At 42.9% G+C, this 25,182-nt stretch overlaps 1 long non-coding RNA gene across 1 annotated transcript; it reads right to left on the reverse strand.

The window, feature by feature from the left end:
- Positions 1-19,439: 19,439 nt before the first annotated feature.
- Positions 19,440-20,827, reverse strand: LOC122426086. The gene is made up of 3 exons (XR_006265117.1): positions 20,386-20,827; positions 19,968-20,080; positions 19,440-19,671 (listed from the first exon to the last, which is right to left on the reverse strand). It is a non-coding gene; the product is annotated as an uncharacterized LOC122426086 (long non-coding RNA).
- Between the last annotated feature and the right edge of the window lie 4,355 nt (positions 20,828-25,182).

Raw genomic sequence — 25,182 nt, forward strand, 5'->3', positions numbered from 1 at the left:
TCATTTCCACTGATTTGAATCTGGATATCAAAAGATGTACAAAAGAGTTCAATATTCAGATTCAGCTTTTACAGCACTATTTACAATAGCCAAGACATGGAAGCAACCTAAGTGTTCAACAGACGAATGGATAGAGAAGATGTGGTATATATATAATACCACATATATTATTTGGTATTTGGTATAATACCAAATATAATATTTGGCCACAAAAAGATGAAATATTGCCATTTATAGTAACATGGAGGTACTTAGAGGTTATCAAACTAAGTGAAGTAAGTCAGACAGAGAAAAACAAATTTTATATGCCATCACTTACATGTGAACTCTAAAAAAAATGATGCAAATAAGCTTATTTACAAAACAAAAACAGACTCACAGACATAGAAAACAAACTTAGTTACCAAAGGAGAAAGGAAGGGGGAGGGGTAAATTAGAAGCTTGGGATTAACAGATACACAGTTCAGTTCAGTTCAGTTGCTCAGTCGCATCTGACTCTTTGTGACCCCATGAACTGCAGCACGTCAGGCCTCCCTGTCCATCACCAACTCCCGGAGTCCACCCAAACCCATATCCATCGAGTCGATGATGCCATCCAACCATTTCATCCTCTGTCGTCCCCTTCTCCTCCTACCCTCAATCTTTCCCAGCATCAGGGTCTTTTCAAATGAGTCAGCTCTTCACATCAGGTGGCCAAAGTATTTGAGTTGCAGCTTCAACATCACTCCTTCCAATAAACACCCAGGACTGATCTCCTTTAGGATGGACTGGATGGATCTCCTTGCAGTCCAAGGGACTCTCAAGAGTCTTCTCCAACACCACAGTTCAAAAGCATCAATACTTCGGCGCTCAGCTTTCTTTATAGTCCAACTCTCACATCCATACATGACCACTGGAAAAACCATAGCCTTGACTAGACAGACCTGGGTTGGCAAAGTAATGTCTCTGCTTTTCAATATGCTGCCTAAGTTGGTCATAACTTTCCTTCCAAGGAGCAAGCATCTTTTAATTTCATGGCTGCAATCACCATCTGCAGTGATTTTGGAGCCCAGAAAAATAGAGTCAGTCACTGTTTCCACTGTTTCCTCATCTATTTGCCATGAAGTGATGGGACCGGATGCCATGATCTTAGTTTTCTGAATGTTGAGTTTTAAGCCAACTTTTCCGCTCTCTTCTTTCACTTTCATCAAGAGGCTCTAGTTCTTCACTTTCTGCCATAAGGGTGGAGTCATCTGCACATCTGAGGTTATTGATATTTCTCCTAGCAATCTTGATTCCAGCTTGTGCTTCCTCCAGTCCAGTGTTTCTCATGATGTGCTTTGCATATAAGTTAAATAAACAGGGTGACAATATACAGCCTTGACGTACTCCTTTTCCTATTTGGAACCGGTCTGTTGTTTCATGTCCAGTTCTAACTGTTGCTTCCTGGCCTGCATATAGGTTTCTCAAGAGGCAGGTCAGGTGGTCTGGTATTCCCATCTCTTTCAGAATCTTCCACAGTTTATTGTGATCCACACAGTCAAAGGCTTTGGCATAGTCAATAAAACAGAAATACATGTTTTTCTGGAACTTTCTTGCTTTTTCGATTATCCAACGGATGTTGAAAATTTGATCTCTGGTTCCTCTGTCTTTTCTAAAACCAGCTTGAACATCTGGAAGTTCACGGTTCACATATTGCTGAAGCCTGACTTGGAGAATTTTGAGCGTTACTTTACTAGCGTGTGAGATGAATGCAATTGTGCGGTAGTTTGAGCATTCTTCGGCATTACCTCTTTGGGATTGGAATGAAAACTGACCTGTCCCAGTCCTGTGGCCACTGCTGAGTTTTCCAAATTTGCTGGCATATTGAGTGCAGCACTTTCACAGCATCATCTTTCAGGATTTGAAATAGCTCAACTGGAATTCCATCACCTCTACTAGCTTTGTTCATAGTGATGCTTCCCTAAGGCCCACTTGACTTCACATTCCAGGATGTCTGGCTCTAGGTGAGTGATTACACCATCGTGATTATCTGGGTCGTGAAGATCTTTTTTGTACAGTTCTTCTGTGTATTCTTGCCACCTCTTCTTAGTATCTTCTGCTTCTGTTAGGTCCATACCATTTCTGTCCTTTATTGAGCCCATCTTTGCATGAAATGGTCCCTTGTTATCTCTAATTTTCTTGAAGAGATCTCTAGTCTTTCCCATTCTATTGTTTTCCTCTATTTCTTTGCATTGATCGGTGAGGAAGGCTTCTTATCTCTCCTTGCTATTCTTTGGAATTCTGCATTCAAATGGGTATATCTTTCCTTTTCTCCTTGGCTTTTCACTTCCCTTCTTTTCATAGCTATTTGTAAGGCCTTCTCAAACAGCCATTTTGCTTTTTTGCATTTCTTTTTCTTGGGGATAGTCTTGATTCCCGTCTCCTGTACAATGTCACGAACCTCCATCCATAGTTCATCAGGCACTCTATCAGATCTAGTCCCTTAAATCTATTTCTCACTTCCACTACTACATATAAAATAGAAAATAACAGCAATCAACTATATAGCACAAGGACTAATGGTCAATATCTTGTTATAGCCTATAATGGGAAAGAATCTGAAAACAATATATACATATATATATATAACTGAATCGCTTTACTATATACCAGAAACTAACATTGTAAATCAACTAATCAACTGTACTTCAATTTAAAACAAAATTCAGCTTGTACAGTCTAAGTGTCCATCACAGATGAACGGATAAAGAAGATGTGGTGGTATATATATACAATGGAATACTACTCAGTCATAAAAAAGAAGGAAATTTTGCCATTTGTGGCAACATGGATGGACCCAGAGGGTATTATGTTAAGTGAAATATGTCACCCAGAGAAAGACAAATACTGGATGATATCAGTTACATGTGGAATCTAAAAAACACAGCAAACTAATGAATATAACAAGAAAGAATTAGACTCACAGATGTAGAACAAACTAGAGGTTATCAGTGGGAAAGGGAAGGGGAAGGGACAATATAAAGGGTAGGAGATTAAGAAGTACAAACTATTATGTTTAAAACAAGCTACAAGGATATATATTGTACAACACAGGGAATATACCCAATATTTTATAATAACTATAAGTGGGGTATAACATTTAAAATTGTGAATCACTATATTGTACCCTGTAACTTATATAATACTGTACATCAACTGTATTTTCAACTTTTAAAAAAGAAGGAAAACAAGATTCAGCTTTTAAAACAGTAATGTGCAAAAAAAAAAAAAAATAGTAATGTGGTTTACTTAGTTTTCTCCTCTGAGTGGCCAATTAATATAGAAGTATTTAAACATCTCAATATACTGAATGTAAAATTCTTTTTACAATAAAGAATAAAGGAGGGGACTTCCCTGGTGGTCCAGGGGCTAAGACTCTGCACTTCCAATGCAAAGGGCCTGGGTTTGACCCCTGGTCAGGGAATTAGATCTCACATGCCACAACTCACAGCAAAGATCCCAAGTGCCACAACTAAGATCAGGTGCAGCCAAATAAGTAAGTAAATCTCCAAAAAAAAGAGAAAAGAATAAAGGAGTAATTGGTTGCTATCTTTTTTTTATCCATAAGAGTAACGTGTTTATAGTGTTTCCCTGTTTTTCTAGGAAAATAATTTTTTAAATTATATAATATTAACTAAATTACATAATATTAATTTTGGGGGAAGTATCTCAACAGGGGTTTTTGTGTGGACTGATGCCCCCCACTCAAAATGCCTACATTTTTCACTCTAGGACAGTTTGTGATGCTCTATAGCTGTAAAATGAAACTCTGAATAAAAACAACTTGACTAACAAATTAGGTATCACAGAATATAAATTCACAACTGCCTTTAAAATAAAGACACTTGGAAACAAGTTGGCTACATATACAGAATTTATTTTGTTGGTGAATACATTTCAGGTCATCTATTTAAAAAATTACCCAGGTAGAATTTTTAATCAAAGTGAAAATTTTACTTGCTCAGTCATGTCCTACTCTTTGTGACCCCAGGGACTGTAGCCTGCCAGGCTCCTCTGTCCATGGGGTTCTCCAGGCAAGAATGCTGGAGTGGGTTGCCATGTCCTTCTGCAGGGGATCTTCCCGATCCAGAGATCGAACCCAGGTCTCCGCATTGCAGGCAGATTCTTTACCGTTTCTGCTATTCAGGAACCCCAGAATTTTCAATAGTCAATCTTGATAGAAAAATCTATCGAGTAACATTGAGGAAAATATTTGTAAATAACTTGCTTTTATTTTTCTTTCGAAAGAACATGTGTGTGAGAGTTACGATTTACGTTAGAAATTGACACCATAATATGAATGCTTGAATAAACACCAAAGTTGCTTGACTTTTCTCCAGGGGCAAACTTCAAATATATCTTGTGTTATCAGAGGTTGCTCAGCTAAAGAAATGTGTGTGTTGCAATCCACTTCTCAGTTTTTCTTTCTGTCCAAATATGCCTTAATGAGTAACAAACCAAAGTACAGCGAAAGGGAAAAAACATAACCCATGACACTGTGTAGAGCATTCTCTGTCACTAGGAAACAGAAATACATCAAGTGTACCTGGGAAAAAAAATTCTCTGCACACAAATGGCAGTCATAATTAGTAAACAGGAATAGCAATAAAAAGTCTTTACATAGTTAGGGTCACAGGTTAAGGGTGGCTTGGAAAGTAATGTACTTTGATGAAGGAAGATCTTTGTTCCTGGTGAAAGCAGTTGGTACTGGCTAGCTCTCAGGGCCCTCTGACCTCAGAGCTATTGGGTGTAATCTGAGCCATCTTCTCATCATTATGGTACTGGATTCCTAAGTGAGGCAAAGGGGCTGCCTGTTTATGCAGGGTGGCCAGGCATGGGGTGGGGTGAGTGGGGAGCCTCAGAGGCTGAGGGGTTAACTTCCCTATGTACAACACGGCCCATCTCATCCTTACTTCGCTTGGGCTAAATCAAAAGAACACTCACAAGCTGATTGTTAGTCCTTTGCCTTGGAAAAATTGCTCTGCTTCCTAATGTATTACAAACATTATCAATGGTTAAAATACAAATGCTAGAAAAAATTGTTTACATTGTATTTATTTATTTTGGCTGCACCAGATCTTAGGTGCGGCACGTGGGATATTCCACCTGCATTGTGGCATGCGGGGGATCTTTAGCTGTGGCCTGTGACTCTTAGCTGCAGCATATGGGATCTAGGTCCCTGAACAGGGATCGAACCCCAGCCCTCTGTATTGGGAGCATGGAGTCTTAGCCACTGGGCCACCAGGGAAGTCCTGCAAATGGTTTTTGTAATTTTTTGGTTCAAAGCATTTTATGTCCATACTTTAAAAAATTTAATTCATTGTCAGCTTTTCAAAATGGACAAGACTTTTAAAATGATTGCAACTACATTTTTCTTTTAGCATTTGTTCTTTATGAAACTCTCTATATTGCCACATTCTAATAGTAATATCACATTCTTTTCAAAATTTTGTAGACTATATGAACTGTTTCTAGATTCTCAAGCAGTCTTCACTGCTCTGTTATAACACAATCAAATTTCAGGAAAATAATTAAAGATAATATTAAGAAGTTGACCCAGAAAAAAGAGATGAAGGAAAAACAAAGAGAAATTAAGAGAGGTGGAGGCCAGATTGAAAGCATTTAACAGGCAATCCAGGGGTTGAGAAAGAGGTGGATGACAAAGAGATAATACTAGAAGAAATAGGGCTGAGGATTTTTTCCAGAATACAAAAAAGACATGAGTCTTCAGGTTGGAAAGGCTCAAATACTGAGCAGCTTCAAATAAAAATAACCCAGCCAATTGATAGCGGTTACCTCTGAAAGGGTTGGGATTGGCATGAGGCTTGAAGCAGATTTAGCCTTAGCTATAAAGCATGCATTTTTCATAAGGAGATGGCATCTGTGTATTTCATATGCAGCCGGGAATTATTTTTAAAAAACCTAGCCAGACTCAAATGGCGAATTTCTTAATGGGAGGCCAATCAGTGGGAAGTTAGGGAGAGGAGTCTTGAGTGAGCCTCCCCACCTGGGGTGCCTGCCCTGGAGATGCCAATGCCTAGGGGAGGAGACAGAGTCACGGAAAAGTACTCTGTGGAAACTCTCAAAATAGATGGAGACATCAACGGCTGGCAGCAGCAGCTTCTGTTCACGGTATGCGGATGGTGATGCCAGGTGGTTAACAAGCAGTAACTGATCCGAATCTCACTCCACTCCAGCAAGACTGGGCTATCACGATTTCCATGTTAGAGATAAGGAACCTAAGGCTTCGAAAGATTAAGGTGCTTGCTTGAGAATAACGTTATACGTTAGCAATCACCAGAGCCAACACTTACTGAATGCTCACCACAAAGCATGCACTGAGAACTTGTTATATGCATGTATTAATTCATTTAACCCTAACAACAACTCAGTAAGGCGGTGCTAGTCTATTCCACTTAACAGATGAAAAAAATGAAGCCCAGATGTGTTAAGACCCTTATCGAAGCAAGTAGGTGGTAGAACTGAGATTTGAACTTCATCTGTACAAAGCCTATGCTGTTCATTTCATAATATTTTACATAGGTGCTGAGGACACAGAGGAGGCTAGGAAATAATCTGCTAATCCCTAGGTTGGGAAGATCCCCTGGAGAAGGGAACAGCTACCCACTCCAGTATTCTAGCCTGGAGAATTCCATGAACTGTATAGTCCATGAGGTCGCAAAGAGTTGGACACGATTGAGCGACTTTCACTTTCACTTTAAGGACGAGGGGTTCAGGATGGAGCAAGGAAGGACACTTTTGAGTGGGTCTTAAAGGGTAAATATAATAGGATTTTGCCTGCAAGCCACATGTCACAGCCAAAAAAAAAAAAAGTATATCCTTGGGAAACAAGAGGGAAGGGGACAGGGTACAACCTTTAAAAGAATGACATAGCTGTTGAAGACACACCATAAACTGGTTAGTACCAACTAGGTCCAAGATAGTGGACGAGTCAACCCCCCCCCCAGCCCTTGAGCCTCAGTACATTCTCATTGTAACACATCAACAAGCTAAATGACACCCCCACCGGCACCATGACAGTTCCAGGGCTGACCATAAAAGGTCAAGAAGTGGGCAGTGGCCCAATTCCTTGAAATCTCCACCACGAAATAGTTGGAATAATCCTCCTATTCATTAGCCTATGAAATCACCCAGCCCATAAACACTAACCACCTTGCATTTGGGGCCACTCACCTTCTGAGATGGCCCACACTCTGTCTGTGGAGTTTCTTCCAAGGCTGCTCTCACTTTTTGAGATGGACCCCATGCCCGGTCACCACTCTCCCCTTTTGAGGCAGACTAGGTTCTGTCTGTGGAATGTTTATCTCTCTAAATACATCCACTTTTTACCTATCACTTTGTCTCTCATTAAATTCTTTCTGCAATGAGACAAAGAAACAGCTTTAAGTTCTGAGGTGCATGATTTCAATTAAAAGACAGTAGGTTCAGGAACTCCCTGGCAGTCCAGTGGTCAGGACTTGGCACTTTCACTGAGGCTGGGGGTTGGGGAGAGCCTGGCCTCAGCCCCTGGTTGGAGAAGGGTCTAAGATCCTGCATTGTTGCTGCTATTGTTTAGTCGCTAAGTCATGCTCAACTCTTTGCGACCCCACGGACTGTAGCCTGCCAGACTCCTCTGTCCATGGGATTTCCCAGGCAAGCATATTAGAGTGGGTTGCCACTTCCTTCTCTAGGGGATCTTCCCGACTCAGGCATCAAACCCGCGTCTCTTGCAAATCTCCTTCTTTGGCAGGCGGATTCTTTACCACTGAGCCACGAGGGAAGCCCAAGATCTCACAAGCCCCTCCCCCAAAAGAAAGTGGGCTCAAGTATCAATCTGGGTTCTGTCCAGGCCGAGTCCCATAAATTCAGGCCCCAATCTGAGTTGTACCGTTTCACTTGTGTGTCATGCTTTTTACTTAGTAACAAAGTCAGTATCCTTTGCTTAACAAGATTTAACACCACAATTAGACTCTGTGTCTGTGCATGCAGGTGGAAAACTTGTTTTTCTCTCTGAAATCTTGTAACATCATTTTTCCCCCTATTGTTCTGAAATTTCCTGCCAGTGTAACGTGGCATGGACTGATTTTCATCTAATTTTCTGGGAACTCAATGGACCTCACTATGGTAACTAGTTCTTCAGAGTTCCTGAATTGTTTCTTTGAGGATTTCCTCTCCTCTGATTTCCTCTTTTCTTTCTGAAACTCCTGAAACTCAGATATTAGACCTTCTAGAGTGGCCCTCTAACTTTCTGATAATTTCTTCTGTTCTATTTTACATCTCTCTGTCATTTAGCTCTACTTTTTACGACATTCCCCTAATGTTCTTTCCACCTCTTCTGTTCTAAATTTCATTGGTATTGTCATTATTTTCATTCCAAGAGCTGTTTTACATGTGTGAACAACATCATTTGACATACACACACTCACACACAAAAATGGTTTGCATTTTTAAGAGGATCTCTGAGTGCAAAGTAAAGAACAAAATTCTTTTTATGAGATTGGTTTTCATAGTATCAGGTCCAGTTTACAAAGGCAATTTCAACCTCACACAATTAATGGCTAAAACCAAGATGTCTTTTTTTTCCCAAGATGTCTTTATCTTCCCCAGTGGCTCAGTAGGGAAGAATCCGCCTGCAATGCAGGAAACACGGGATCCAACCCTGGGTCAGGAAGATCCCCTGGAGAAGGAAATGGCAACCCACTCCAGTATCCTTGCCTGGGAAATCCCATGGATGGAAGAACCTGATGGGCTATAGTCCATGGAGTCACAAAGAGTCGGACACAATTGAGGGACTAAACAGCAACAAGATGCCTTTACGCAATGGCCCAAGTGCTAATTTTACTGGCTTGCATGGAATTAGTGAAAACTGCATTTTGGATCAGAGGAAACACCACATTTGGAAGCAAAAGGAAATGGGAAAGGTGTCACTTTAGACTAATACCACACCATTAATTGTCACACTGACAATGTGTCAGGTGATTTAGCATTTATCCAGAAAAATGTTAAATACAATAAAGCTTTCATTGTAGACTGATGATCCTACAGACTGTAGTAATTGTATTTACATGGTACCAGTTAGAATCCACAAAGAGAAAAGTCTGGTAGAACCTCTGAGATTTCAAGACAATTTGCTGGAGATGAAATATTCAAAGTGGTAATAAATACTTTGAAAGACATGAGTTATTTTGGAAACACTGGGTGAATCAGTGCTGATGGTCAGGCAAGAAACCTGCAGCTCTACATTAGGAATTCCTTCTGGGAAACCTGCAAGTCAGGTAATACTTGTCTTATTTGTGAAAAAACGTTCCTGTGTGAGCTTGTAGAAATTTGCCTATAGATCTGAATTCCATGTTAAATGAGGTTAGTGGAAATGATGAATATAAGTACTGTAAACTGCTATAAACTCTTCTGTTAAGGAGCAGAATACCACTTCTGAGATTTAACATCAAAATGCATGATTTCCAGGGACAAGTTTATAGCTCAAAGAAACACTTTTTTTGTGTGTGAATAATTCTCAATTTTCAGATTTGTCAAAGGTTATTATAATCTTTGTAGAAGGTTTTTATTCATTTCACTTTTCTGATAATCTGGTTGATTTTGATTAAAAATTGCAAAGAGGGCTTCAAACTAGTTAACCAGCATTGGTGAAAATGTTCATAAAGTCAAGGCAAAATTCACCTTTGGGAAACTGAGATTGAAAGTGATATATAGGTGGTATGTAAAATAGGAGAAGGGTGTGAGTCTAACTCTTCTCAAAGAGAATTTCAACAAGTCTCTAGTTCCCGAACCTGCGATCACTCCTGAGTCAGAGCCATCTGGTTCTACATCTCCTGAGTTTCGAGAGGATGCTGCAGTGAAATTAGGTGACTTCTTATGTGGGCCCTGGCTGGTTTAGAGTCGGCTCAAACGCCTTTCTTCTCACTTTAGTTAGAGAAAACACATATTAAAGTGTGTGTACAGTCTGCCGTATTTAACTGGAAATAGTGATTTTCAAACTTAAAAAATGTATTGATCGATTGATTGATTTGATTGAAATGCAGCGGATCTTCGTTGCCATGCAAGTGCGTCTCTTCAATTGTGGCACCTGGGCTTACTTCAGGGCATGTGGGATCTTAGTTCCCTGACCAGGGGTTAAACCCATGTCCCCTGAATTGGAAGGTGGATTGTTAACCACGGGACCACCAGAGAAGTCCCTCAAACTTTTTTTTAAACCAGAGAAATTTTTTTTTGTTTTTAGAGAGATCACATCAGAGTCCAACAATTAATGAAGGAGAAAAAGTAGAGTTCCTTTGCTTGGAGTAGGAACAAAGCTGTTTCCACATGGGAATTTTTGTATTTTTGAGTTCTTTAACCCCCAGACCAAGGTGTCACTGGATTCAATTAATCAGCAGAAATAATGTGATTTTTCTGAGCCAGGCCCTGTGCTAATTCCTGGGGATACAGATGCGGCACTCATGTGGGTCTTTTCATCCTTGCAGTCATCTTTTTTTTTTTTTGGCTGCACTGTGCAGCTTGCGGGATCTTAGCAAAGATTGAACCCAGTCCCCAACAGTGAAACAGTGAAAGGGTAGGTCCTGTCATGACATTCCTCTGCTCTAAACTTCCAGTGGCTTTTCTCACTCACAAGATGTAGCCCTGATGGCTTCACCGGCTTGCTCCCACCCCGGGGCCTCTGCCTGGATGATTATTCTCCCAGGGACCACTCTCTTCTTTCAGAGCTTTGCTCCAACATCACTTTCTCTTTCTCTTTTTAAAAAGAGTTTATTTTTAATTTCATTTGGCTGTGATGTTTCTTAGTTGTGGCATGTGAGATCTAGGTCCCCAATCAGGGATTAAACTGGGCCCCCTGCATTGGGAGCTCAGAGTCTAGCCACTGAACTACCAGGGATGTCCCCAACATCACCTTGGCAAAGACTTTCCTGGACACTTAACCAGCATTTCAATTCTTGCCCTGACACTTCCCACTTCCCAGCTTTATTATTTTTTTCTTCTTACCTCTGAGCATCATCTCATTTTTCTTTTTCTTATTCATTTTGCCTACTATCTCTCCCCCACTAAAATGTACCCTCCAAGAGAGCATGCGATTTTTACTTTCATGGTTCACTGATGTACCTCCAGCACAGGGAATCATGCCTGACACATTGTGTTGCTCAATAAATATTTATCAGATCAAAAAGTCTGGTCCCTCTTTACTCTCAGTAGCTGGTCTTCTTCCCTGTCACCCCTTCTTCCTCTTCCTTCTCTTCTTCCATCTTGCTTCTGGAGGTAAACTGCTGGGTTCCTTCTGGAGCTCTGTGATAAATTTCAGCCCAAGGACTCAGCCTGACCCAGTTTGGGTCAGCTGTTGAGCCATGGACCAATGAGCTATGATGAAGGAGGTAGGATCATATACACATCCTTCTCTGTGGTAGGGGTCAGTTCCCAGAAAATCAGGACTGTACACATGGCCCAAAATGTCTCTGTGAATAGGAAAAGCAGAAAATTTATCTAGAAAGCAGAAGCTGCCATACCCAATTTTTTTCTTTTTTTAAAGCAGAAAAATAAAAACGGAAAAAACACCAAAAATCAACTTTGTGTCTTTGGATTCCTTTTACATTGGTGGCAAAAATACCAGCCAGGTTTTCTGCCACGCTGAACCTCCCTGCTGGCTTCAGCTGCCCTGGTCCCCACAGTCTTCCTGCTGCTGTCTTGGCCAGAGGGGAATGGCGGGGATGGATCCTCGGTCCAGGAAAAAACAATTCTTCTGTTGTGTTGAACCAAGGGAGACGCTTTCCTAGGAACTTGAGCAAAGAGACGCACAAGCCATGATCAGCTGGTGGTGGGCTACAGGCTAGAAAGGCCCTGATATGGAGTCACGTCCTCAGTGGGTCCAGGGGCACCTGAAGTGTGGTGGCGAAGAGGGAGACTGAAGGAATGGGAGGGCAGCAACTCGCTGTGAGTGGTCGTTGCTGGTCTGTGGAGAGGAGTGGCCCCGGGGTGGGGGTTAAGAACAAAGCAGAGGCAAGAGACAGCCTTGCCTCAGAGAGAGAGAGAGATGGGGAGAAGCTGTCTGCTGGCATCCCTCGTGGAGCATCTCTTCCTGGCCAGGTCTGTGCTAGTCACTAGGGCTCTGCATGAACAAGACAGAATGGGCTTGCCCTGTGGAGCTTGCACTCTTGCGGAGCAGAAAAACATGAAACAGAGAGTCTTGTGGATAATCAGTTCATTAATCAGAAGCATAATCACTGATGTGAATTAATGGCAAGACAAACTACTTATGAGAGCCCCAAAGGTAAAACACAGAATGTTACGGCATGCCACTCAGCCTGGGGCCCTGCGGAGGGCTTTTCTGTTGGGACCTCACAGATAAGTAGGAATTAGCTAGGCAAAGAGGGGAGGGGAAGAATAGTCTAGAAAGGAGAGATGGTCTGTGCAAAGGCCCTGAGGCAGTAAAGAGTATGGCACATTCTAGCAACAGAGGGGAGTCTGTTGTGACTGGAGTGTCGTGCATGAGGGGAGGAGAGTGTGAGATGAGACGGAAGTGGTAGGCAAGGCCGTATCAGGTCACCCCTGTAGCCAAGGACAGAGTTTGGATTTTATTCCTCCTTGTGCAGTGGGAAGCATTACTTCAAGGGCTCTAAGCAGGGCTCATGTTGCAGGCAGTTCAGGAAGGTCACCCTGGAGTCTAGATGTGCTGACATGGATAAACATTCAAGACAGACCTGTAAGGAAAAAAGGCAGGTTGCCAAATGCAATACACAGAGTGATCCCATTTTATGAAAAAATGAGCAAACAAAATAGTCTGAGTGAAGGCACATAGTTGAAGGTCTGAAAGGACACCCGTATCCTCAACAGCACCATTTGCCCTCTCAGGGAGCAGGAGACTTGGGACTTAACGAAATTAATCCTTGCTCTGTGCCCAGTTTTGTTTGAATTTTACAGTGATGGTAGAGTAAGTGTCTATACTCCTTGTTTAATTCAATAAATGAACGAATGAATAAGTCTTGTTTTACTAAAAGCAAAGAAACAGGTGAGCTTTTCTAGAAGCAGATGCCAAGATAAAGAGTCTTCAACAAGTGATTCATCACCAGGAGAAACTGGTTAAGGGAGCAAGGGAACTGGTCAGGGAAGGGGAAGAGGACATACAAGGATGTGATTTCAGACAGCATTTTGAAGGGGGTGCAGCGTCTGCCTGAGCCCAGCGGGAACTGTGGACTGGAAGTACAGCCTCTGAGTTGTCTGGACCAGAGGCAAGGGAGCCAGGCTGCCACTCCGATTCTGGTCAGCCGTGCCCACACGGTAAAGCTGTGGGGTACGGAGTCAGGGCTGGAATTTAAACTCCCAGATACTTCTAGCTCTCTGGAGGGCAAAGCAGCTCCAGAAGCTATGTCCAGTTTCCCAAAGAAGGCCCTCCGGCATGGGCCATTGAAAACTCATCACCAGCACCCAAACCAGGGGAGACGGACACAGAAGAGGATCTACGGGAATCTGGACTAAGCATCAACAGTGTTCACTACAACATTTTAAAAAACTGTGTTTCTGTGTGTGTTTTAAAATATTAGTTTATTCATTTGGCTTTGCTGGGTCTTAGTTGTGGCACATGGGATCTAGTTCCCTGGCCAGGGATCAAACCAAGGCCCCCTGCACTGGGAGCACAGTCTTAGCTACTGGGCCACCAGGGAAGTCCCCTTTAAAATTGCTTTTTAATAGGCAATATGTGCATGCAGTATTTTCACAGAACTATTCTGTACATGTAGACGTTCATACATATGTATATATTTCCTGTCCTCTTTAAAAAAACGAAACAAGTAGCAGCATACTCTGTATATTGTTTACTTTCCTTATTTCACATCTTGGAGATGGTATGATGCCAGTACATTTTAGACACACCTCATTCATTTGGGGCGTCCTGCCACAGCAGGAGATTCAGGAAACATAAGTTCAATCCCTGGGTTGGGAAAATCCCCTGGAGAAGGAAATGGCAACCCACTCCAGTACTCTTGCCTGGAGAATCCCATGGACAAAGGAGCCTGATGGGTTATAGTCCATGGGGTCAAGAAGAGTCAGACGCAACTGAGCGACTGAACACATTCATATCAGTGACTTACAGTATTACATGTATGCAGACTTTAAACATTTGAAGGAAGTTTAGATTATACCTAGGTCTTTACTATAACAAAACTGCAATGCATATTCTTTATATATGTCTCCGTGTACATATAGATCTATAAGTGAGATTTGTAGATGTAGAATGGTTTGATCCAGAGTTATATGCAGTTAAATTTCTAAAATATATATTAGCAGATTGCCTTCCATAGGCTTGATACTCAATTACACTCTCACACATTATGAAAATTCTCACAGGTCATTTATCTCTTTTTCTTGAAGTTGCTAAGCTAAATCTTGGACTGCTGGAGGTCTTCATACTTCCCACCTAGAGATTCTATAAGAGAAATAGAAAGTATCATTTGAGCTCCTGGATCCAGCCATACCTGAAACTAATAATGTTATATTTTGAATTTTCTAATCTCACTTTTTTCCAGTTTATTTAATCTAAGTTTCTGCCCCTTTCAAGAGTCCTATCTTATTTCACAGCCTCCAATACTGACACACACGCTCCTTGAGTCTCACATATATGAAGATACTTTCACATGTAACTCAGGGTCAATGACAAAGCTTTGACAAACCTAGACAGCATATTTAAAAGCAGAGACATTAAAAATAAATAAATAAATAAAGTAAAAGCAGAGACATTACTTTGCCAACAAAGGTCCATCCAGTCAAAGCTATGGTTTTTCCAGTAGTCATGTATGGATGTGAGAGATGGACCATAAAGAAAGCTGAGTGCCAAAGAATTGATGCTTTTGAACTGTGCTGTTGGAGAAGACTCCTGAGAGCCCCTTGGACTGCAAGAAGATCAAACCAGTTCATCCTAAAGGAAATCAGTCCTGACTATTCATTGGAAGGGCTGATGCTGAAGCTGCAATACTTTGGCCACCTGATGCGAACAGCTGATTCATTTGAAAAGACCCTCATGCTGGGAAAGATTGAAGACAGGAGGAGAAAGGGTCGACAGAGGATGAGATGGTTGGATGGCATCACCGACTTGATGCACATGAGTTTCAGCAAGCTCTGGGAGTTGGTGATGGACAGGGAAGTCTGGCGTGCTGCAGTGCATGGGGTCACAAAGAGTTGGACATGACTGAGTGACTGAACTGAACTGAACTGAACAGAGTCAATACTAAGAACTTGCTGGAAAACACTGGTATGTCATTTATTTTGCATAGGTAACTTTTGGGAGTCATGTAAATAGGTGGATGGGATTCTGACCCCTTGAGGATGCCTTTGGAGTATGAGGCCTCCCCCTGAATCATGGAACTAAAAGGCCTTGAATCCTCCTTTAAGGTAGAGCAAAAGGAACTGACTGCCGGTCAGGAAGGTGATATTAGGCAGAGGGGAGGGGAAGGGCAGAATTTACAATCAGTGTCCTGTAGGGTTAATTGCACAAGCTTCAGAGTTAGTGACTCTGTATGAATCCCATCTCTACCTCTCTATGTAGCCCTGGGCAGTTCACTTTCCCTCTCTAAACCTCAGTTTTCTCAGCGGCAAAATTGGGCTAATAATAGTGCCAATTCCATAGATTTGTTTTAAGGATTAATGAAATAATGCACATAAGCTAAGACTCACTTCATATCCAAGTGTTAGAACCCAAATCAACTTATCTTTAACCATAAAAGAGAATTTATTGGCTCATATAACTGAAAAATACAGGAGAAACAGCTTCAGGCATAGCTGAATCCAGGGTCTCAACTGATGTCACCAAAAACAACTCTCTAGTCTGCTTTCTTTTGCTCTGGCTCCGTTCCCAAATGAGCCATGCCAAATCACTCTATTTTTCACAACTGCTACTCTAGTCCAAAGCACTATTGTTTCTACCCTAGTGACTATAACAGCTTCCCAACTGATCTCCCTTCTTCCAATACTCCTATCCCTCATTCCTGGTCTCAACTCTACTGGATGCTCTTTAAAGAGCATGAATCAGATTACATGCTTCCCAAATTACACCCCTTCCCAAAACCTTGCAAAAACTTCTTGTACTAAAATCCAAACCCTTCTCTAAGTCCCATCAGACCCTTCAAGGCCTGAACCCCTGAACTCATCTCCTGCTTCCTTTCTCTCTCACTTTACTGCACTGGTCTTCCTCCCATTATTCCTCATGCTGGGGGTGCTTCTTCTGCCAAGAACTTACCCCTGTGCCTTGCTCCCTAAATTAATTCAAAACTCAGTTCCCTTGATCTCAACTGTCCAGGCTTCTATCCTTACAATTCCAAGTCAAGTAAGAAAAACACAGAGCTCTCTTGCACAACAGTTTGTACACAAGTCCAAGGCTGGTTTTCATTGGCCCAAATTGCACTCTGGGCACATCCCTGAACCAGTCGCTGTTGCCAAAGGGCTGAGATGACCTGATTGGTTAGGCTTGAGTCGCATGGCCACCTGGAGCTAATGCAAGTGTGGGCTGCCCATGGAGGAAGGCAATTCCCAGAGAAAAATTGAGGTCATGTTACCAGAAGGGTGAAGTGATGCTTTGTTGTTGTTGTTCAGTAGCCAAGTCATGTCCAGCTCTTCGCAACCCCATGGACTGCAGCACGCCAGGCCTCCCTGTCCCTCACTATCTCCCGTCCATCTCAATGGAAGTGGACTTGGGCAAACTCAGGGAGAAGTGATGCTAGGCAGCCAAAACAACAGATGTCTCTTTTCTGTGTGTTCATAAGTGCCTGACAAATAAGTGTTTGGGGGAAAAAAGAAAAAAGCCAGCTTGCATTGCAGACAAAACTCCTCTGGGATCTTCTTCATCAATATTCATTCATTTAACAAATTTTTATTGAATCACTCAATTCCAGGCTCTGTCCTAAGGGACTCTGCTACTCTCTTAAATCAAAATGTGATAATACAATAGATTATATGACTTATCTAGAACAGTCCCAGGCATTCACTCAACAATATTTATTGGGCTTTTATTAACTTTGGAGAGGAGCTCAGATCACAGCTGTGAACACCATAGGTGGTCCCTCTCCTCCTGGGGTTTATATTCTAATGAAAAAAAAAAAATGACATATAGCCAAAGAGAACATTTAATCTCAATGGAAGAGCGAGCCATTCTTTTTTTTTTTTAGCACAAGCCATTCTTTTATTATTATTATTATTAAATTAATTTATTTTAATTGGAGGCTAATTAGCTTACAATATTGTAGTGGTATTTGCTATACATTGACATGAATCAGCCATGGGTGTACATGTGTTCCCCATCCTGAACCCCCCTCCCACCTCCCTCCCCATCCCATCCCTTAGGGTCATCCCAGTGCACTGGCCCTGAGTGCCTTGTCTCATGCATCAAACCTGGACTGGTGATCTATTTCACATATGGTAATATACATGTTTCAATGCTATTCTCTCAAATCATCCCACCCTTGCCTTCTCCCACAGAGTCCAAAAGTCTTTTCTTTACATCTGTGTCTCTTTTGCTGTCTCGAATATAGGGTCATCGTTACCATCTTTCTAAATTCCATATATATGTGTTAATATACTGTATTGGTGTTTTTTTTTTCTGACTTACTTCACTCTGTATAATAGGCTCCAGTTTCATCCACTTCATTAGAATTTGATTCAGATGCATTCTTTTTAATAGTTGAGTAATATTCCATTATGTATATGTACCACAGCTTTCTTATCCATTCATCTGCCGATGGGCATCTAGGTTGCTTCCATGTCCTAGCTATTGTAAACAGTGCTGCGATGAACATTGGGGTATACATGTCTCTTTTATTTCTTATTTCCTCGGTGTGTATGCCCAGCAGTGGGATTGCTGGGTCATATGGCAGTTCTATTTCCAGTTTTTTAAGGAATCTCCACACTGTTGTCCATAGCGGCTGTACTAGTTTGCATTCCCACCAACAGTGTAAGAGGGACCCCTTTTCTCAGCACCGTCTCCAGTATTTATTATTTGTAGACTTTTTTATAGCAGCCATTCTGACTGGCGTGAGATGGTACTTCATTGTGGTTTTGATTTGCATCTCTCTGTTAATGAGTGATGTTGAGCATCTTTTCATGTAGGACAAGCCATTCTTAAGGCTGATACTTTCTAGGGAGCAAAAAGGAGTGGTTGAGCTTTTTCTTTGCTGATGGGCCTTTTGAATTTTTGGAACTGTGTACTTGTATTGATCATTTAAATATATTGATCCATTATTTTCAAAAATGAATGCCATGGATTTCCCTGGTGGTCCAGTGGTTAAGAATCTGCTTGCTAATGCCGGGGACATGGGTTCACCCCCTGGCCTGGGGAGATTCCATCTGCTACAGGGAAATAAGCCTGTGAGTCACAACTACTGAGTCCACTCACCTCAAGCCAGTGCTTCATAACAAGAGAAGCCACTGCAATGAAAAGCAATGAGAAGCTAGCTCACTGCAACTAGAGAAAGCCTAAGTGCAGCAATGAAGATCCAGGGCAGCCCCCCACCCCCAAAATTGATGTTAATTAATTAAATATTTTTTAAAAAGCAATGCCATAAGGAGATACATTGCACCCATGTTCACTAAAGTGAAACGATTGGCTGTGCCAAATGCTCAGGAGCATGTGGAAGAACCAGAAGTCTCTTATGTTGCTGATAAGAAGGTAAAGTATTATAACCACTGTGGAGAACTATTTGGCAGTTTCTCATAAAACTAAACCTACAACAACCTTACAACCCAGGAATTCCTCTCCTAAGAAATAAAAAAGGCAGGTCCACAAAAAAATTGTGATGTTCATAGCTTAATAATTGCCACAAAGTGAAAACAACCCCAAAGTCCATCAACAGAGAAATGAATAAACAAAGTATGCTATGGCTATATAATGAAATACTACTCATCAGTGAAAAGAAACAAATTACTAATCATACAATATATCTGAATCCCAAGAAGAATACGCTGAATGAAAAAAATCAGGCTCAGAAAAGTCATACTGTATGCTTTAATTTATATGCAGTTCTAGAACTGGCAAAACTTATCCAGGTTAATTGTAATAGGAACAGTGGTTGTGGGCGGTGAGAGATGCTATTCATTGGGAAGGGAACTTTCTGTGGAGTTCTCCGTCTCCACATGTTCCCTGTCTTGACAGAGGTGTAGGTTACAGAGATGTTTCCATTTTGTCAAAACTCATGGAACTGCGTGTTTAAGTTCTGTCTGTGCATTTCATTCACCGTAAATTATACCTCAATTTAAAGAGAAAGTAGTTGCAAGTATTTGAATTGAGGAAGCTACCGCCTACTATGGAAATGTGTGACAGGGTAACTCCAGGAGCTTGAAGCTGTGTAAGAGAGATCAGGGAAGGCCCTTACTGAGAAGGTGAGGTTTCAAAGACTGAGAAGAAATGAAAGAGGTGAACTCAACACACATGTGTCAGCTTTTTTTTATCAGTGGAGCCCTTCCAAAGCCAAGTCTCTAACATTCGTTTTGTGTCTGCAGCGTTCATAATTGTGTTTTCGCAGTTAATCTCCCAAGTGTTTCTTCAGCATCAACCTTCTGGCTCCCATTGTACAGATGCGCAAACTGAGGTCTTCCCTGGGGGCTCAGCGGTAAAGAATCCGCCTGCCAGTGCAGGAGATGCCGGTAAGATCCCTGGCTGGGGAAGATCCCCTGGAGAAGGAAAGGCAACACTGTTCTTTCCTGGGAAACCCCATGGACAGAGGAGCCTTGGTGGGCTACAGTCCACGGGGTCGCAAAGAGTGGGACACAACTGAACGACTACACAACAGCAACAAACCTAAGGTTCACGCCAACAACTAGGACGTGGCGGGAGCCAGGTTCTAGGGCTGCATATTGGGTATCACGGTCCTGAAACAGGAACCGTGAACTCCAGGTTGGGAGGGCAGGAGCAAAGGAATGTTCTCTGAACAAAAGAAGGGCTGGGCGGTCGCGATCGCACCTCTCACCTCCCCAGGCGCCAACCTCCAACTCTGCCGGGAGAGTGGGGTGGGGGTGGGGGCGCCAAGGTCCGGTTCCATTCCGCTGAGTCAGCGCCTCCCAAGCCCCGGGAGGGTTGGCTCTAGAACAAAGGGAGTCAGTGGGGCTGAGAGGCGGGGCGCGAGCCTGGGGAGGAGGCGGGGGGGCGGGGCTCAGCTCCGCGGAGAGGGGCGGGGCTCGGAGGGGCCCAGAGTCAGGAAGAGGCGCTCCATGAGGGGTGGGGCTGGAGGCGGGGCCCGAGCTCGGGGAGTGTCGGTCCGGGAGGGACGAAGGGGTGGGAGGCGTCAGGCTGGAGGGGGCGCCGTGGGCGGACCGAGGACCGGACGCCCTATCTGAGCGCCCGCGGCCCCAGAAGTTTCCAGGAAGCCGCTCGCTCTGCAGCCCCACCTGCTGGTTTCCGCCAGACCCCGCCGGTCCTGTGGATCAGCAGGTCTGATACTCCGCCGAGCCCTGGAGCAAATCCTTCGTCTGCGTCCTCTTCTGTGGAGTGACCACGGCCTTTCTTGTTTCTCAGAGTCTTTGGAGAGTGGATTGGGAGGATGCAAGGGAAGGGGAAGGCTTGTCGTCAGCCTCTTCACCAACACACATTTTGAATACTTGCTAGAAAGAATTGTATTAATAGCTGTACTAATAACTTCACTCGCAATTTCCACTTTTCCATACACCAATCCATAGAATAGGTGATATTATCATCTTATTTTACAGCTGAGAAGACTGAGGCTCAGAAGCGTTGACGTGGCTTGCCCGGATTAACACAGCTAGTAGGTAGCAGAAGCACTTCAATCTGGTGTCTGACTTGGTATTTAGGGAGTCTTTCTTACCCTAAAGCCGGTGCTCTGAACCACCGTGTAATTACTGCCTAATTATTTTATTCACTAATTTTTCACTAATTTTATTTCACTATTTCACCATTTTATTCACTTTGATTTGTTCATTAAAAAATAGTTATTGATCACTTACTCTGTGCTTGGTCATATACTGAGTATAAGGTATGCAGTGACGAGTTTATAGTTTGTACACAAATAAGGCTTACAGTCTAATCAGAAAACAGTGAGCAACCGATGATAAAACGAATTGCCCAATTAAAATTGTGATATGTACTTTGGTGGGAAAGTATGGGGAACTATAAGAAAGGTGTTTTCTGGGAGATGAGGGCCTGTGATGTGTCATGGGTGCTCAGTCGCTAAGTCGTTCCACTTTCCCCATGGACTGTACCCTGACAGGTTTCTCCATCCATGGGATTTTCCAGGCAAGAATACTGGAGTGGGTTGCCATTTCCTTCTCCAGGGGATCTTCCTGACCCAGGGATCAAGCCGCAGTCTCCTGTGTCTCCTGAATTAGCAGGAAGATTCTTTACCACTGAGCCACCTGGGAAGCCAGGTTCGTGCTGAACGATTTATGATTTGACTTGGGTCTCCTGCCCCCTTAAAATCTAGCTCAGGGGGCTTCCCTGGTGGTCCAGTGGTTACAACTAGGTGCTTCCAGTGCAGGGGGCACAAGTTCTATCCCTGGTGGGGGAACTAAGACCCCCACAGGCCTCAGTGGGGCAGCCAAAAAGTCTTTATCAAACTTGTTTGAACATTGTGTTAACCAGGATTCTAGCAGTTACAAGTGACAAAACTTACCACAAACTAAAACCAAAGTAAGCATTGCTTTGTCACATTCTGGATTAAGAGCACATTAACAAATATTGACTCAGCTCCTGCCCCTCATGTGTTGGGGGACAAGCATATGGATGTACAACTTATTCACTCAACAAATAGTTGCTGAGCTTTTGTTATGTGTTAGGTAAAACTATCTGATGACCCCATTCTTGTCCCCATGGGAATTAACTGTCTGGTGGGGAGACCAATAACAAACACTAAATACAAATGAGCATATAATTATACTTGTGAGTAGTGCTAGGAAGAAGGGCAGAGCACTCTAAAAGCCTCTAAGCAGGGATCTTGGCCTCATCTGGAAGGTCAAGGGAGACCTCCCTCTCCCAGAGGAATGTTTGGTGTGACATATGAAGGATTCATAGGTGAATTAGGCAAAATAAGAGAGAGAGCATTTTAGACAGAGGAAACTGCATGTGCAAAGGTCCTGTGGTAGAAGGGAACATGGTAATATCAAGGACTTGAAAGAAGGTCAGTATGGGGCATGCAAACAAGAAGGAGGACTGGCATGAGATGAGGAGGAAGAGGTAATTAGAGGCTGGTGGATTTTCTCAGAGCTTACAATTTGAAGAGACAGGGACCGTGCACAGAGGCTACCATTTTTTGTGTGTTTGCATCAAATGTGGTGATGTGTGAAAGGCATACAGTGCCTGACATACAGCAGACACTCAATAAATGGTAGCTTCTAATACTGTCCCACTGAACTGGGAATTTCTAGAGGTCAGGGACTGTATCCATTTCTTCTCTGTCTACAGGCTCTCTATGGAGGGAGAGGACTCAGCACATGTTTGTGAACCAAGCTAGAAGGAGCAGCATTTAATCTATATCTCAGAAAATGAGGACAGGAAAGAGCACCTCTAGCCAGGGGAAGGTATAGGCCTTGGCCAGGAAGCAGGAATAGACAGCACTGATTTTGGAAAGGCTGGTGGAAAACTGAAGGGGGTTGCACCATAATGATCACTGGTAAATTGCCTCCCCAGCATCCATCCCCTTTGATTTTCATTTGGAGGTCGATTAGTGCCCTTCCCACTGACTCAGCGTGGTGAGGCTAGGGCTACATTCACAGCATCAGGGATGAAGTGAGTACAGGAATGGCTTGACCAATCTTTATATCCATTCCCTTCACTGTGGTGATTGGCTCATGTCTGGGCACGTGACCTACATTCATCCAATCACAATGGGTTTCGGGAGTTACAATGATATAGTGAGGATGGGGCTGGAATGTCTCCCCAGTATGAGGGACTTTCTGAAGGCTGAGCCAATCCAGAGTCCTTGTCACTGAGAGATGAAGAGGGAGAAATCAGAATCAGTCTGGGAAGGGCCTGGATGTGGGTTCACCCTGACTTCAATGAGGAGACAAGTCAGCTCCATGCTGTCTTTTTTGACCCACAGCATGGGCACATGCACACGTGGTGGAGACAAGAGTTCCCAATCAGAGTGAGCAGCAGGAGGGGAGCAGGAAGTGGAGACGTGAGAGCTGAGACAGCTGCAGAGACATTCATGATGACAGTTTTGTAGCGAATGGCCTGGGTCCTTGAGTAACTGCAGGCAGCAGATCTGGCCACCCACCTGGACGATTCACATGGGGACTATAATGTGAGAAAGACCTGTGATTCACATGGGGACTATAATGTGAGAAAGACACTGTGTTCCTTAAGCCACTCTGTTGTTGGGTCTCTATGTAAGAGCTGTCTGGCTTGGCACCAACTAATTCATTCTCCCTGATACCCAGCAACCTCTCATCCTTTGAGACTCAGCTCAAATGTCCCCTCCTCCAGGAAGTCTTCTCTGAACTCATCCAGAGGAATGATCAGTTCTCCCTGCTCCACGTTTCAAGGTTGTGTTTCTTTCTCTCTCTCTTTTTTGCTGTTGTTTGGTTTTGTTTTATTTATTTTTAATTGAAGGATAATCACTTTACAATATTGGTTTGATTTCTGCCATACATCAATATGAACAAGGTTGTATTTCTAAGTCCCCTCTACAGGCCTCCATCACAGGCCACATCTAATTCAGATGCGCTGCAGTTTTGGAGAAGGTGCCTACCCTGTTGATTGTGATTTGATTCATCCATTCATATAATCTGTAGAGGTTCATACACTTGCAGGCTGTTTGCAAAATCCTGGGAGATGCAGTGTTGGGATGGGGCTAAGAATTTGAGCCCCTGTTCTTGCTTAATTAGTTGAGCTCATGGAAGCAGCTCCGTCTTGTTCTCCTGTCTCTGGTACTCATTTTGTTAGACCAGATCTAGAACTCAGCCTTGTTCTCTGACTTCCACAAATCCCCCCTCACACGGGCCTTTGTGTGGATAGCAGATTTTACTAAAGATTTGGTGAAGGTGGGAGGAGGGTTTTAATATCTGAAGTTGGTTCTTATTTTATTCTCTTGTTCAGCAACTTGCGAATATCCTTCGTAAGATTTATAGCAATTTGTCATTACTTCGTTTATCTGTCTTTTTACTTTTTGTGTGTTTGTTTTCTTCCTCTATGAGGTTGTAATATGGACTGATCTTGCTCATCATCCTTTTTACAGCACTCAGTACTGGTAGGCAGTAGACTGACCTCAGTTGAATTAATGAATGTGAATTTGGACATTTGTCTGAAATGTTCTTCCACCATAGGGAAATTTTTATCCAGCTCACCCTCTCCAGTTTTTCCAGGCCTTTTCCTATTTCTCATTTTTTTGTATCAGTTTGCCCACAGGGCCTCCAACATTTTTCTTACCCTGTATGTGGAAAATGTTCCATTCTCTCTAGCCCCTACTCCTAAACCCATCTGCAAATCTAACTCCCTAAGGCATTCGGAAACAAGACACCTTTTATATAAGGAAATCTCCACTCCTTAAGACACAGTCATGGTTTTAAGTTTCCTCTACCTTAACCATTTCATCCCTAGTACCCTGTACAGGGCCTGGCACAGTAGAAGCTGAGGCTACACATGTGTGTTAAATTCAAGGGAATGGAGAGACTTTAGATGGTGTGACAGACTAAAGGCCACCAAAATTTCTTTGCCAGTCCTCTTGTTAAGAGATAGGGTCAGTGCTTCCCCTTCTTGAATGTGGACCAGCTAGTGGCTGTTTTGACCAGTGGATTATAGTGAAAATCATGCTGTACCAGTTCCAAACCTAGCTTTTATGAGGACTGGCAGTTGCCACCTTGGGTTTTTGGAGCTCTGAATCACCATGTGAAACTCCAGTGATTCTGCTAGAGAGACCATGTGGAAAGGCCCTGAGATGACAGGGAGATGGGCCCAGTTGAGCTCAATCTTGTTGCTGATGCCACCCAGACATCAGGCATGTGAGGGCAGCCTCATGGGTGCCTTGGACTCTCAGACCAAACTCATCACCCACTAACTGCTGTTGCCCAGTGACTATGGTTGGTGCCACGGAGCAGAATAACCCACCCAAATCCTTGATCCACCAAGTTGTGAGATATATTAAAATATTCTAAGCCACAACATTTTGAGTTGATTTGTTAGGCAGCATTAGGTCACTGGAACAGAGGGAGCAGTCCCTTGGGGAGCCAGGCCAA

The sequence above is a fragment of the Cervus canadensis genome, chromosome 24 (assembly GCF_019320065.1).
Source record: "Cervus canadensis isolate Bull #8, Minnesota chromosome 24, ASM1932006v1, whole genome shotgun sequence".
NCBI classification, from domain to species: Eukaryota; Metazoa; Chordata; class Mammalia; order Artiodactyla; family Cervidae; genus Cervus; species Cervus canadensis.